This window comes from Nannospalax galili, unplaced genomic scaffold, assembly GCF_000622305.1.
Source record: "Nannospalax galili isolate Female #2095 unplaced genomic scaffold, S.galili_v1.0 scaffold1353, whole genome shotgun sequence".
Classification (NCBI taxonomy): domain Eukaryota; kingdom Metazoa; phylum Chordata; class Mammalia; order Rodentia; family Spalacidae; genus Nannospalax; species Nannospalax galili.
In genome coordinates this window covers 1,205,109-1,211,627 of record NW_008333501.1, presented here as the reverse complement: position 1 = coordinate 1,211,627, position 6,519 = coordinate 1,205,109, and the positions used below count along the sequence as shown (strand labels likewise).

Here is a 6,519-nt window from a genome sequence, read left to right as displayed (position 1 = left end):
ACTTTGCACTCTACTGGCTTGGATGTTTTGGTTCCAGAGGAGGGAGTGCTTCTGCCAGGAAAGACAACAAACATTCTGTTGAACTGGAAGCTAAGACTTCTCCCTGGACACTTTGGGCTTCCGATCCCCTTAAGTCAGCAGGCTAAGAAAGGGATATCAGTATTAGGAGGGGTGATTGACCCAGACTACCAGGGGGAAATTGGACTGGTTCTCCACAATGGAGGTAATGAAGATTATCTCTGGAAGGCAGGAGATTCCTTAGGGCGACTTTTGGTGTTACCACGTCCTGTGATTAAGGTCAATGGGAAACTGCAACAACCCAATCCAGACAGGACAACAAATGGCCCAGACCCTTCAGGGATGAAAGTAAGGGTCTCTCCTCCAGGAAAAGAGCCAAGACCTGCAGAGGTGCTTGCTGATGGTGGAGGAAATACAGAATGGGTCATAGAGGAAGGTAGTTACAAGTACTAACTTAGGCCACATGACCAGTTGCAGAGATGTGGATTGTAATTGACATGAGTATCTTTGTCCTATTTGGTTAAGAATAAGCTTGTGCATGTATACACATATGTTAAGCAGATATTTGTGTTATTCTTTTTTGAATGTGTGATTGAGATAAGTGTTAAGTGGTTAAGTGTTGTGAACCTATATGACCATATTGGGTTATGAGATCCTAAAGGACTAAGCATTCCTTGAAGATCTTATCACCTACTCTATGATATAATATTATGTTAGGTGAATTATGACCTCAACATTGTTTTCATTTGAAAATTAAGCATGACATAGAGAGATGCTATTGGGTGTCAAGTTGACAAGGGGTGGACTTGTGATGGCTAATCCTGGGTGTCAACTTGACTGGATCTGGGATTAACTGAAATGAGAGAGATCTTCTTGATTGGATCATCTGAAGCTGGAAGACACACCCTAAATGTGGTTGTTACCTTCTGATGGCAGCTGGTATGGTATTAAAGGCCACGGCAGAGGAGAACGCCTGGCTTCTTGCTGCTTGCCTTCTCTCTCACTGGTGAGTTCGTCTTTCTGCTGTAGACTGAAGACTAGCTGATCTTTTGGAATTTGTCAGACCTTCAGTGCCAGATTGGGACTACTGAGACATCCAGGAACCTGGAGGCAGGAGCTGGAGCACAGGCCATGGAGGAATGCTGCTTACTCTGGCTTGCTCCCCTGGCCCCTGCTCAGCCTGCTTTCTTATACAACACAGGCCCACTTGCCCAGGGGTGGCACCACCCACAGTGGGCTCCCACATCACTCATCAAGAAGATGTCCCTCAGACATCTGGGCAACAGACCAGTCCAATAGAGGAAATTCCCCAATTGAGGCTCCCTCAACCCAGGTGTGTCAAGTTGACACTGACGCTATCCAGTACAACATGGTAAAGGAACAGAGAAGGGCCAGGCACTGACAGCATGACACACTTCATCATGGTCAGCAGAAGCTTCTCCCTAGAGTGGTGGGACGCCTTGAAGGGTTTTTAGCCTGGTAGTGAAAGTGATTTGAAACTCTCTTACCCAGTTCTCTTATTACACAAGCAGGAACCCAACACCACCAACTGAATTGAATGGAGCCCTCTCCCCAGGCATTGGTAAATTCCAGAAAGCCTGGTAGGAGCTATGACAGAGTCACACAGAATGGAAACCTTTCCAGTAGTGGTGGCATGGCCATGGGATAGACCATGCTCTATGATTCCCAGGGGCTATCCGAGGCCCCACTAAGTCCCATGTTTATTTCATACTCATCACTGACTCCACATCAAAGTGGATGTCTAGTATCCCCACCTCCCTGCAGTCCTCTCAGTCCTCTGCCTTTCCCCCTTCAAAATGAATGGTGACTTCCAGTCATTCACCTGCCTTCATGATTCCAGTTGGACTCCCATCAATCTAGTGAACATGACATTCAGAACGAGCTCTGAGCCAAGAGACAACCTGAACCGGACACCTGCAGGCAAGGACAAGGCACCATCGCTTTTGCCACAGCCCAGCATGCAGCTTCAATCATGGATGAAGAGTTCCTCCATCACGAACATGCTTACCTGTGGGGAGGGGACTCCAGGCACACCTGAGCATTCTGCCTGAGAGCTTTTACTCTAGCCACCTAAAAATTCTTTTCAATGAGATAAAAAGGATTTCTTTAATCATCTTTAACCTAACCCAGCTGAATCCGTCTCCCCTCTTTGAGCTGTTATCAGTGATGAGTGATGTCTCTGTGATTCTAAAAGCACACACCAGGGGAAAAGGCTTAGTCCTCTTCACTGAGAACTTTGTGCCATTTTCTGGAATCCTATTTGAGGCAGTGGGCACACTAGGCACAGTCAGGTCCAGCACAGCCTTCCTCCCTTGGGAAGGAAGCTCTAGCAATGCCAGACAGAATGAGAATCATTCTTATAATCTGTCCCAGCTTTGATTTCTGCTCCCATTAAATACAGTGTGTTCTTCACTTAGCTGAAGAATGTTTATTGAGTGTCTATTATGTGCCAGGTTCCTTTCTAGACTAGGGGCATCTTAGTGAGCTTGTCCTCTGTTCTGAAGGAATTGATACTCCAGGGAAAGTATATCAGCTTCTGTTGCTGTGACAAAGCACCTGAAAAAATCAATTTCTTAAGGAAGTTTGGTTTTGGGTTTTTTTGTTTGTTTTTTGTCTTTTTGAGACAGGGTCTCCCTGTAGCCCCAGCTGTCCTGGATTCACTATGGAGACCAGGCTGGCCTTGAACTCACAGAGATCCACCTGCCTCTGCCTCCCGAGTGCTGGGATTAAAGGCGTGCGCCACCACGAAGTTTGGTTTTAAGAGCATAGTTTCAGAGATTTCATGATTGCTTGGACCAACTGCTTTGAGCCTATGATAGGACAGGTGCCACACTATCCTAGGGTGGATATCACTCACCTTTGGTAGTCAGGAAGCAGAGAGACAAGGGGAGGGGCTGGGGCCTCAGTATTTCTTCCAATGGCACAACCATGAATGACCAAAAGATGCCCCACTATGCTACAACTCTTAAAGGTTTCATCACCTGCCAAGAGTGCCTTAGACTGGCCACTGGGCCTTTAACACATGGGACTGTGGGGAACATTCAAGATCCAAAACTCTAGAAGGGTGAAAGAGGCGAACACACATGAGGAGTCCACACCAAGAAGGCACAGGCATGTGCTACCATAGCTGACTTTATTCTGTGGTCAAGACTAAATTCTTGACCTTGACCATGGCCATTAAAAACTGGCCCTACCTACCTCTGCAAACCCACCTAGTGACATCCTCCCCTTGGCTCATGCCAAGCTGACTGTATTCATTTCCTAGAGCAAACTACACAAGCCTGGGGGCTAAAATGACAAATCATCCCTCCAGTCCTGAAGCTGTAAGTCCAGAGTGGGCTGTGGGGAGAATCTGGTTCCTTGCCCTTCCAAGCCCCCAGACCTGCAGTCCTTGGCTCTTTACCTTTCTCTCTAGTCTCAAGACCAGCAACATGGTGTCCGCTTCAGCTGTCATGATGCATTGTGTCACGCCTCCCTGTCTCTCTCATAAGGACACTTATGATTGTGTGTAGGGCCCACCAGATAATCCAGGGCCATCTCTCCATCCCCTGAGAATATGCAGGATCTTTCCTGCTCTGTAGGTTCTCAGGGACTGGAATCCGATGTCCCTGGGAACTGTTGCTCAGCTTGCCACACACACCAAGATCATTTCTGAGAAAGTCTTCATACAGCTGGCTGGCTCCATGGGACTGGAAGGCTATCTGCCTCCTCACACACCTTTCCATGGAGGACACAGCCTTCAGAGCTCCTCCTCAGAAAACCTGGCCCAACTCTTCAGGAATCAGAAGACTCCTGGCCTTTGCTTATCTCTGAGTGACTCAGCTTTCCTTGGCAGAAGAAACATGTGAGAAGGAAAGGTTTATTTGGGTTCATGGTGGAAAGGTTTCTGCTCATGGTCACTAGCCTTGCTGCTTTGCAGCTATGACAAGGTGTCATAGCGGAAACAAGGCAAGGCAGTAGGAGTTGATCACATCATGGTGGTCAGGAATTGAGAGAGATCAAAAAGTGTCAGAGGTCCTGAGGTCCCCTTCAAGAGCATGCCCCTAATAACCTCACTTCCTTTCACCAGGCCCCACTTCCTGAAGGTTCTATGTCCTGCCTATAGCACTACAAGCCAGGTACCAAGCCATCAGTATATGGGACTCTGAGGGACATTAAAATCCAAACTATAACGGTTTCTTTCCTAGTACTTTAATGGCCCTTATTTTAGACACACATTTTAGTGGACTTCCTTTCTGCCTGCCTTTCCCTCTAGCCTCACCCTGTTCTTTGAGGACAAGGACTATGTCCGTTTTGTAATTCCGATCGTCCTGGCATAACTGGTTAATAATCATTGCTGAAGATGAATTTACCACCCAACATGGTGCTGTGCAAATGGCCACTATGCCCCCTCCTTAGAGAAGGCACCCCCACCCCCTTCCCTCTGATCATCTGCTCTGACACCCAAGCAGGGCAGAGCCCTAGGAACAAAGAGCACCCACAAACATGCCCACACCAATTCCTAGGGAGATGCCCCAGCATTTAGCAAGCTAGACACACACAAGATCTTTAAGGAAACCACTCGTGTCCATGCTCTTAGTGCATGGTTAAGACCTGTCAACAAGACCTGCATGGGAGGCTCTGGCACAGGAAATCCACCTTCTTCACTGTCCTCCTGATAGACTCCCACAGCCAGTTGGAGAGAACTAAGGGAAGCCAAGGGGATTTTTCCCATGGGTCCTAAGAGGCTCTAGCACAGATTCACACATCTCTGAGTCAGACTCTGCTAGATTGAAGCCAAATATATTTTAATTGCTAGCCTATTTCTAAGAATTGCTTTTGTCTTAAGCAATAAATTATTTGGTAGAAAATTTCATTGCCCTCCTGGACCCCCATAAAGAACATGGTACCTTAAAGCTTGACGAGTTTTAAGGCTACTTTTAAATGTTCAGTCACAATGAACACAGCTTTGGTAACCCAATAATTTTCACCTCTGTGATTATTTACATCAGAAAGTTCATGATCATATTTTCTATAGAAGTACAAACTTAAGAAAATAAAACAATGGAGTTGATAAATATTAAATAGTTTTCACCCATAACATGGAAGGTGGTAACATTTACATAATTTACAATTTATAAAGACAACATTTCAAAAAATCCAGAAAGACTCTGTGAAAGGTCTGGAAGGAAAAGCTTGGTTTTACCCCTGCAAACTTCTAATCCCTCACTGTGTGTCCTAACACATCCTGTCACAAAGCTAATGGAACCATCGCTTATGGAACCATTGTTTATGGATATGCTTCAGAAGTCTGTTGTCAGAGTTAAGTTCACAGGCATCAACCTGAGGCCTGGTAGGGCTGTTTGAAATTCTGGCCCAGATTAATTTTAAAAAGCTGCATTTGGAGGACAAGCTGTTTCAAAAGACTCAACTTTGGAGTCATTGAGTTCACTGGAAATCAAAGTCCATGTGTGATCCCAGCTGGAGAGTGGTCATTTTTTTCTCTAGCAAATCTAGAATGTTCTAAGGACAAATGACTTTCATTTGTGTTAAGAAAGGAAAACAGGATGAGGTGTGATGTTGGCTGTCAGAGCTGAGGTCCTGTTAAACCTCAAGCAGAATGAGTGGGCGGACCAGCATGGGATGGCCTTAGTGGGTGACCTGAGTCCAGATGTGGCCAAGAGCTGCTTCCTGAATGTTCTTCTTCCAGGAGAGAGAAGAGAAGGAGAATGGGGCATCTTGCATGTGGGCCTAGGCTTCTATACCAACAGGCCCTTAGTTGAGACCCATGGGCTCCACTGACCATGTCAGAACACTGGCCATTCAGCTGGAGGCCAGCCCCATAATGGCAGAGGGATCCCCTTCTGTTCACCCCATGTTTGGAGTCTAGAAAGAAACTGAATAGAAAAAGCAAGTACATTAGTCAGGGTTCCCCTGCAGAACTGAGGCGACAGAAAAATAAATAAATAAATAAATAAATAAATAAATAAACAAACAAACAAACATAGGGATAGACAGACAGATAGATACATGCATACATACATATATACATACAAACATGGACATAAAGATAGATAAATGGGTAGAGAGAGAGAGAGATGATAGATAGATCTTCAAAGAATGATGATGATAACGATGAAGATGATGATAATGATGATGAAGAATAGATTATAGATAGATGGTAGATAAGTAGAAGATACAGGATACATTATAGAAATAGATAACAGATTCATAGAGGTGAGAGAGATGATGATAGATAAATATAGATGATCAGACAGACAGATGATAGATGATAGATAGACAGACAGACAGATAGACAGACAGATGATAGGTAGACAGATATAGATAGATGATAGATAGATGATAGATGATAGATAGATAGATAGATGATCAGACAGACAGATGATAGATGATAGATAGACAGACAGACAGATGATAGGTAGACAGATACAGATAGATGATAGATAGATGATAGATGACAGATAGATAGATGATAGATGA

General features: G+C 45.0%; 1 protein-coding gene across 1 annotated transcript in view; it reads right to left on the bottom strand.

Moving 5' to 3' along the window:
- Window positions 1-4,851: 4,851 nt before the first annotated feature.
- The window catches only part of Nod2 (nucleotide binding oligomerization domain containing 2), a 69,618-nt gene continuing 67,950 nt past the window's right edge, over window positions 4,852-6,519 (bottom strand). Inside the window, exon 15 of the mRNA XM_008828311.3 lies at window positions 4,852-5,915. The gene's annotated coding sequence lies outside the window, so the exon portion shown is untranslated. The remainder of the gene's footprint in view (window positions 5,916-6,519) is intronic.